Below are 7,317 nucleotides of genomic sequence, written 5' to 3' on the forward strand. Positions count from 1 at the left end.
CTAGATATATAAATCACTATTAAAGTCCAACGACCGATCGTAGAACACATCTCGGAAATCGTAACTTCATAGGTGCTAGTTCAATAACAGTTTGAATACAATACAACAGCAAGCAGAGGTTTCAGTCTTGTAATGCGCCATGGCGAAGTTAGGTAATGGATTTTAGAGATAGACTAGGCTAAAAGCAGAACAAATAAGCGGAGAAAATGTCACCCAATAAAATATTCATATTTATAGATTCATAAACAAAGGTTATGGGTGGGTGGGAATTTTTTTTACACAATATAAAAATACACATATTTACAAATTGATATTCAAAATATGTCTGCTCTTCTTCGTTCTTCAAAGGAAAACGAAGTACCTAAGATTCGACTAAAATACGAAAGCTGCAAGAACTTCCACCTTAATTGGAGAAAAACAAGTCTAAATTCTTCTTCTAAACCACTGTTTGAGAAACTTGGATGGTTAACGGTTTTTGAGCTAGCTGATTTATACAAATACATTTTGTTATACAAAATTTTCAGCGGAATGACTCCCGAAAATCTTTGCAATTTGTTTGAATTTCACTCATCAGCTTCTTATAACTTATGATCTGAAATAAATTATGACCTTAGATTACAAAAATTCCGTACAATCTTATTCAAGACCTCTTTTCAGTACTCAGGTGCACACCTATGGAATAAACTTCTCCAACACATTAGACTCTCTCAATCTCTAAAAGCATTTAAGTGTATTGTAAAAAAATATATTGTTAGCTTTCGTACAATTATTTGAGCACATATAAGATTTTGATATTCTATCTACAATGTTTGAGATTATAAGTTATATGTAAATATTACCAGACATGGACCCTCTATTCATACATTTTCTGATTGCAATTCCTTATGACTGTTATAAGTTGAATTGTATTTTTACATATGTAGTTATATTCTTTGTAATTGAAATATAGAAGGACCTGGGGAAGAATAGAGCATGCACTGACCAGGATGCCTTCTTTAAATCAAGTTTTATTATTATTATTAGTAGTAGTAGTAGTAGTAGTATGTCACCATCTCATGCAGCCTTTGTTCTGCCACCAGATATTAGTCTTCAATGCGGATAACCCAAGATTGAACCCCCATTCTGTCTAGCATAACAAAAAGCATGCCATATTATTGCTGATCCAACAATCCATATTCTTACACAATCTGAAATATATGAAAACAAAAATGAATATACAGAAAGCTAAAAAATTTTGCAGACCGGTATGAGAAAACATATCAAGCTATTATGCTCGAGGGTGCTAACAGTATCACAATCAATTAAAAGTCTTTTAATATGAATCAAATTTGAGGTATGTATTTTTATACATCTCTTACATGCTTTTGATCCCAAAACGCCCTAATTCTTGAATTTGATCATCTGACATGCCTTTGATTGAAGCTGTTATGGCACCACCTACCTTAAAGAAATGCGACTTGTACTTATCATTGTCTACCCCAATGCATGACAAAACCTTCTTCAAAATGGCATTAAATTTATAAAGAGTAAAGGGTGACCTATCGCAATGACAGAAAAAGGGCCTTTAGTTACAGGACGTTGAATTGAACATTGTTTCAACATCCTGACTGGACAGATCTTTCCCTCTGCTGTAGGTATACCAAAGCAACCCCCTTTCCTAATCGGTAAGCTTTAGAATGAGACAAATAAAATTTTAAATCTGAATTGTCCTGAGAGAATTAGATGCTTACGGCATCCAAGGCATGAGAACTACTGCTTTTCTTATTAACACCAACTCACCTACCCTAAATAGGCGAAAAAATGAGCATGAAAAAACTGCTGAAATTAATAAAGTTTTATAAGATGACTTACAAACAATTGGGAGTACATTCAGTATGTATCTCAACAATTCTGGTGTAATGGGCAGTCTAGCATCCACAAAACTTTGCAATATTTATATACCTGCCACTATCTTTTTGATAACAAAGTTCTGGGTGGGGTCCCGGGTACCAAGTTAACATTTAAAGCTTATACCTGACAGATAGGTCCTTACAGATGCAGATGACAGACCCTTTAATGAACAACAAGCTGAAAATTCTATTATCTGTTGTTCATCAGGATGCGAAAACAGATGTAACCCACAATAAAACTTGAAACGATCAAATTCAACTAAACCTGTTTGATAAGCAAGTCTTGTATTTGTTGAAATAGAACTCTGAACTAAATTGTCAAATTCAGTCTGGAGATGACGGTTTGAAAGGAACCTGGAATTGATTTTGGCTCCAAGTCCGCCTGAGGTGTAAGTGATCGAAAGCGCTAAAACTGACTACGAGATAAAGCATCAGCACATTCATTATGGACACTTAAAGTATGACAGGCCCTGAACTGGATATTGTTTAACATGGAAAAGAAGTACCAAGGGGCGTGCCAATAAAGCACGTAACTCGCTTAGACTTTGAATATTTTTTTGTTCAAAATTGTTACCGAGGCCCCATTGTCAACCTGGACAAATATTTCTCTGCTGAATAATTGATTTCGAAGCATGAATTGCTAAGACAATTGGAACAATTTTAAGATATGTGATATCCCTGAACACTTCAGTATCATATCATTCACTTGGCCACTCAAAAAAAATCCAACTTTTCCTAAAAAAAAAAAGCAACACAACCTAATTCCAAATTTCCTGCACATTTAGTAAAAAGGGAGTTGATCATCATCCACCCAGTCAATTTGTGGAAATTAAAAGTTATCATTGAACAAATCTAAGAAAGTAACCCAAACATTCAAGTCTTCTTTAACTGCCGCAGAAACCCTAATAAAGTGATGTGGTTTGAAAACCCCGTCCATGAGATAATAAATACATGTACAGTACCGACCGCACACAATCTAACACCAGTTTCATGTTTTATTTCGATGAGCCCCCCACCCCTCTCCGTACTCGAATTGTTTTCTATGGGCCGGTTGTAGTGATTTAAATATATATATATATATATATATATATATATATATATATATATATATATATATATATATATATATATATATATATATATATATATATATATACAGTACCGACCAGAAACAACCCAACAGAAAGCGAGCCCAGAGCGCACCACGGGTTCGCTCTCTGCGTTCGCTTCGGGTTCGCTTGGGGTCCGCTAGTGCTGACCCCGAGCGAACCCGGAGCGCACTTGTAGCGAACCCGCAGCTAACCCAGAGCGGACCCAGAGCGAACGCTGAAAGCGAACCCCAAATTCAGTAGTGGTCCCAGAAAGCGAACGCGCGTTCGGTGTTGCGTAACAGAGCTGTCAATCAGGATTAGCGATTAACTGATCAGCGCGTCGACCAATCAACATGCAGAGCAGGTCTGTCAATCAGGATAAGTGATAAAATGCGTTGACCATCAGCGCATCGACCAGTCAACATGCCAGTTTGTAATCTAGACATTGTACAAGCAAAGCGTGTGAATGTACAGTGTAAAAATATTATTAATATGATTTTTAAACATGATTTTATATTTATATATTTTAATTCTCCAGACAACATGCAATATTTACACATCTATTTTCATTAGTTTTTTTATTTTTAAAATCTATTGATACATTATATATTTTTATTATTCAGGTAGCATGTTACATGTATAGTTACATATTTATTTTCTTTATACTTTTAAAATCCATTAATATATAAATATACATTGCGTAAATTTATCAGACAATAAGTATTTAATTCATAATAGAAAAAAAGAAGATAATATAATGGTTATAACAATTTTTACTAAAAAACAAAAAGAATTAAAAAAACTGATTTAATACCTCAAGATACAGTATCAGAACATGTATGTGCTTTAATTTAATTATTTTTCATTTATCATTTCAATTTACATCTACATTTTAATTTATCCAGATCAACATTGAAATTATCGATCTTATTAATTGATCATGAAAAAATTAAATGTACATTGTACGGTAAAAATGTGCATTATGTCAATACGTAAATTGGAGAAAAAAATCTCAATTTTTTTTAATTACTAAGACATTTTTTTTTTAATTAATCCTTTACCAAAATTTAATAAATAGCTTGATTTAAATACATGTATTTAGGGAAAGTCTAATTATCCTACGTGTAGACCTTACATTTGTTTTTGAATTTTTGTAACTACTTGCAAGTCAGTCAAAAAAAAAAAAAAAAAAAAAAAAAAACACACACACAAAGACACACACACACACACACACACACACACACACACACACAAAACCAAAACGCAGAAATGCTTATCACTTTCCTTTGCGTCGAGATATATATATATATATATATATATATATATATATATATATATATATATATATATATATATATATATATATATATATATATATATATATATATATATATACATCCACCTATTTCGAAGATATTGCGGGTGAGAGTAAATACGATTGTTTTTTTTTTATTGACACTTGCTAGCTGGATGTATACTGTCTCCATGGTCACGGTATACCTCAATATACTCCCCCTACATTCGATGCCCCTTAAGTTACATGTATCTCCTCTGGGCACGTTATCCATCAGAAATTTAATATTTATTCTTATTTTCTTATTTTTTTTTTTTTTTTTTTTTTTTAATTTTTGAATTTGGAAACGTCATAGTTCTTTGGTACGTTAAATGAAGAGTACATGTTCGTGTAATTTGCTGCCACCTTAATGCTGAAAATCAGTAAAATAGCTTTTACGAGAGAGAGAGAGAGAGAGAGAGAACACTGTATATTATTTGAAATTAAATCCGCTACAACCGGCCCATAGAAAACAATTCGAGTACGGAGAGTGGTGGAGGGCTCATCGAAATAAAACAATAAAAAAGAGAAAAAACAAACAAACATCGGACGTTATTATCTTAATTTCATCTACTTAATCATGCGAGTTTACAGTTATTGAATTCTATTTTGTTTTTTTGTTTTTTTTATTCTTGTTTTTATTCATTTTTAAACATTTAACATGCCGCTTCATTATGTACATGTATGTAGTGGAGCGGAGGGTGGGGGGTGGGTCATGAACCAGTAAGGAACACAAACTATTCAAGTGATCATTTACATGTATTTGAAAACAACTTGAAAAAAATAATATATTCTTTTCAGTGGATCAGTTATTAGTTTTTGTTTGTTTGTTTGTTTTGATTTTTTGATTGTTGTTGTTTTTTTTCATAAGTCTTCCGTTAAACTCGCCTTATAAAACAATGATTTATAGCATGGAAGTAAATTATAAATGACCTGTAAAATGAAACTCAAGTTACACTGTATGAGAATTTTTAGTGATTATCATAATTCAGCTGTTTGTCTTTCAAACATTTAGATTACGATTTAGCAATTGCAATTACAATTGGAAGTTCCAACTTATTTAAAAACGCATGAATAATGTAAACAAATGAATTTGAAAGCTTCTTTTATTAAGATATTCTTATAAATTTCACTCCATCCGATACATCGAAAATAAATTTAACACCTTTTCTTCTTTTTCTTTCGAGATATACTTAGCTTGTAAGTTAAGAAAAAAATAAAAGTGATAATTCTACGTCGAATGTACGGTGAAATTCTTGAAAATTTATCAACGTTCTCCATATTGTCAGTTAGATGTACATGTTTCGATCGCCATAAAAACAGTAAATATCGATTTCACTACTGTATTTGGAATATACAAGGGACTGGTCTTACTGGCGGCAAGATTAAAACGGGGTCCGCTTCACGCATGAGTGCGTAAAGCGAACCCGGAAAGCGAACGCCGGGTTCGCTCTAGCGCACCCCGAGCTGACCTCGAGCGAACGCAGAGTGTGCCCGAATCGCACCCAGATCGGTCCCAAATTTTCTGAAAGCGGACCCGCAGCGGACCCAGAGCGAACCCAGGAAGCGAACCCCGGGTGCGCTTTGGGTTCGCTCTGGTGTTAGGTTGTGTCTGGTCGGTACTGTATATATATATGTAGATTCAAATTTGTTCAAATCATGGCCCCTGGAGGAGAATGTGCCACTTTTTTTATATAAGAATATATAGGGAAAGAATTTGAAATTAGTCAATTTGTTTGTAGGAAGCAGTGTGCAGTACAGTAAAGGTGCGATATGGAAATATCGGCGAATTTTTGTGACAGAAAAGGCATTTTTAATCCGGATAGCGATTTCGTTTTCGAATTCGAACTTAACTAACATCGGAAAAATGTAGTATGGTTATTAACTACGTACATGTATTGAGAACAATTGGATTTCCATTAAAAATTGACACTTGATGTTGCTGTCACGTGATGTTTGAAATATGCATGCAGTATTTAGTTGACCTATTAATTTTAATAGTGTGAGGACAACATTAAATTTCTAAGTACAGTTTGTCAATGTTTTCGACACCCCTTGATGTTTATGAAAAGAGATGTGATCTAATATACCGTGGAATCATTTAATTCGTGAGGGTCAATATTCGTGTGTAAGCAAAATTTTGTTGGTTAGTGGGGACATAGTTTCCTATGTTACTTGTATAGAAAGAAGATTCAATGAATAAAATATGTTGAATGTTTTCCTGTAGTTTAAAATCTCTAATCATTTCATTTTATGGTATTTCAGGACCCAGTAATTTTTATGTGATGTCTTCGATAATACTTCCCCTAAAAATTAAGCTCTGTATTTTTGTGACCATACCTATGCTGCATATACTGGGGTCCAAAGGATTCAAAGTTTTAAATAGGAAAAAAGAACATCGAAGATATAATCAGTCATATTGATGTAAAAGCATCCTCAGGATTGATTGATTGATTAATTTAATGTTGTTTTACGTCTCGTTCGAAAAAAATGTACTCATATACAGACGTCACCATATACCGGTGAATGGCTTCAAATTTAGAACTTTACTCGGTACTCAGGGCCATTGAGAAGTGAGGGTTCTTTATCGTGCCAACGCCTACCGTGACACGGGGCCTCGATTTTTAAGGTCTTAGCCGAAGGTCCAGAAACTTTCACTTCAAAGTGCCGAGCCCTTGGCGAAGGAAGAATTGCTACCTATTTTTTATCGAGTTAGGTCAGTCGCGGCCTTGATTCGAAAACACGGCCTTCCGATCAGGGAGCGAGCGCTCTACCGACTGAGTTACCTTGACGGCCATCTCAAGAAGTGTGGATTCAAATTTCTTCAAATCATGACCGGGGGCCACATCTCTAAAAATCTTCTCAAAAGCAGCAAAGTCATGATTACATAGGAATATGGCAGTATCTTCAGGTGCTTTAGATTCAAAACATGACACTTAGGGGTAGGCTGGGGTCACAGCAGGGAAACAAAGTTTAGAATAGAAATAAATGAAGAAAATCTGCT

The 7,317-nt window shown here is 34.1% G+C and overlaps 1 pseudogene; it reads right to left on the minus strand.

Annotated features, from left to right (window-relative positions):
* Positions 1 to 1,718: 1,718 nt before the first annotated feature.
* Positions 1,719 to 7,111, minus strand: LOC133176235 (uncharacterized; annotated as a pseudogene).
* Positions 7,112 to 7,317: the final 206 nt, after the last annotated feature.

Source organism: Saccostrea echinata, unplaced genomic scaffold (genome assembly GCF_033153115.1).
Source record: "Saccostrea echinata isolate AGI-Se365-2 ecotype Australia unplaced genomic scaffold, CSIRO_AGI_Sech_v1 ptg000072l, whole genome shotgun sequence".
Classification (NCBI taxonomy): domain Eukaryota; kingdom Metazoa; phylum Mollusca; class Bivalvia; order Ostreida; family Ostreidae; genus Saccostrea; species Saccostrea echinata.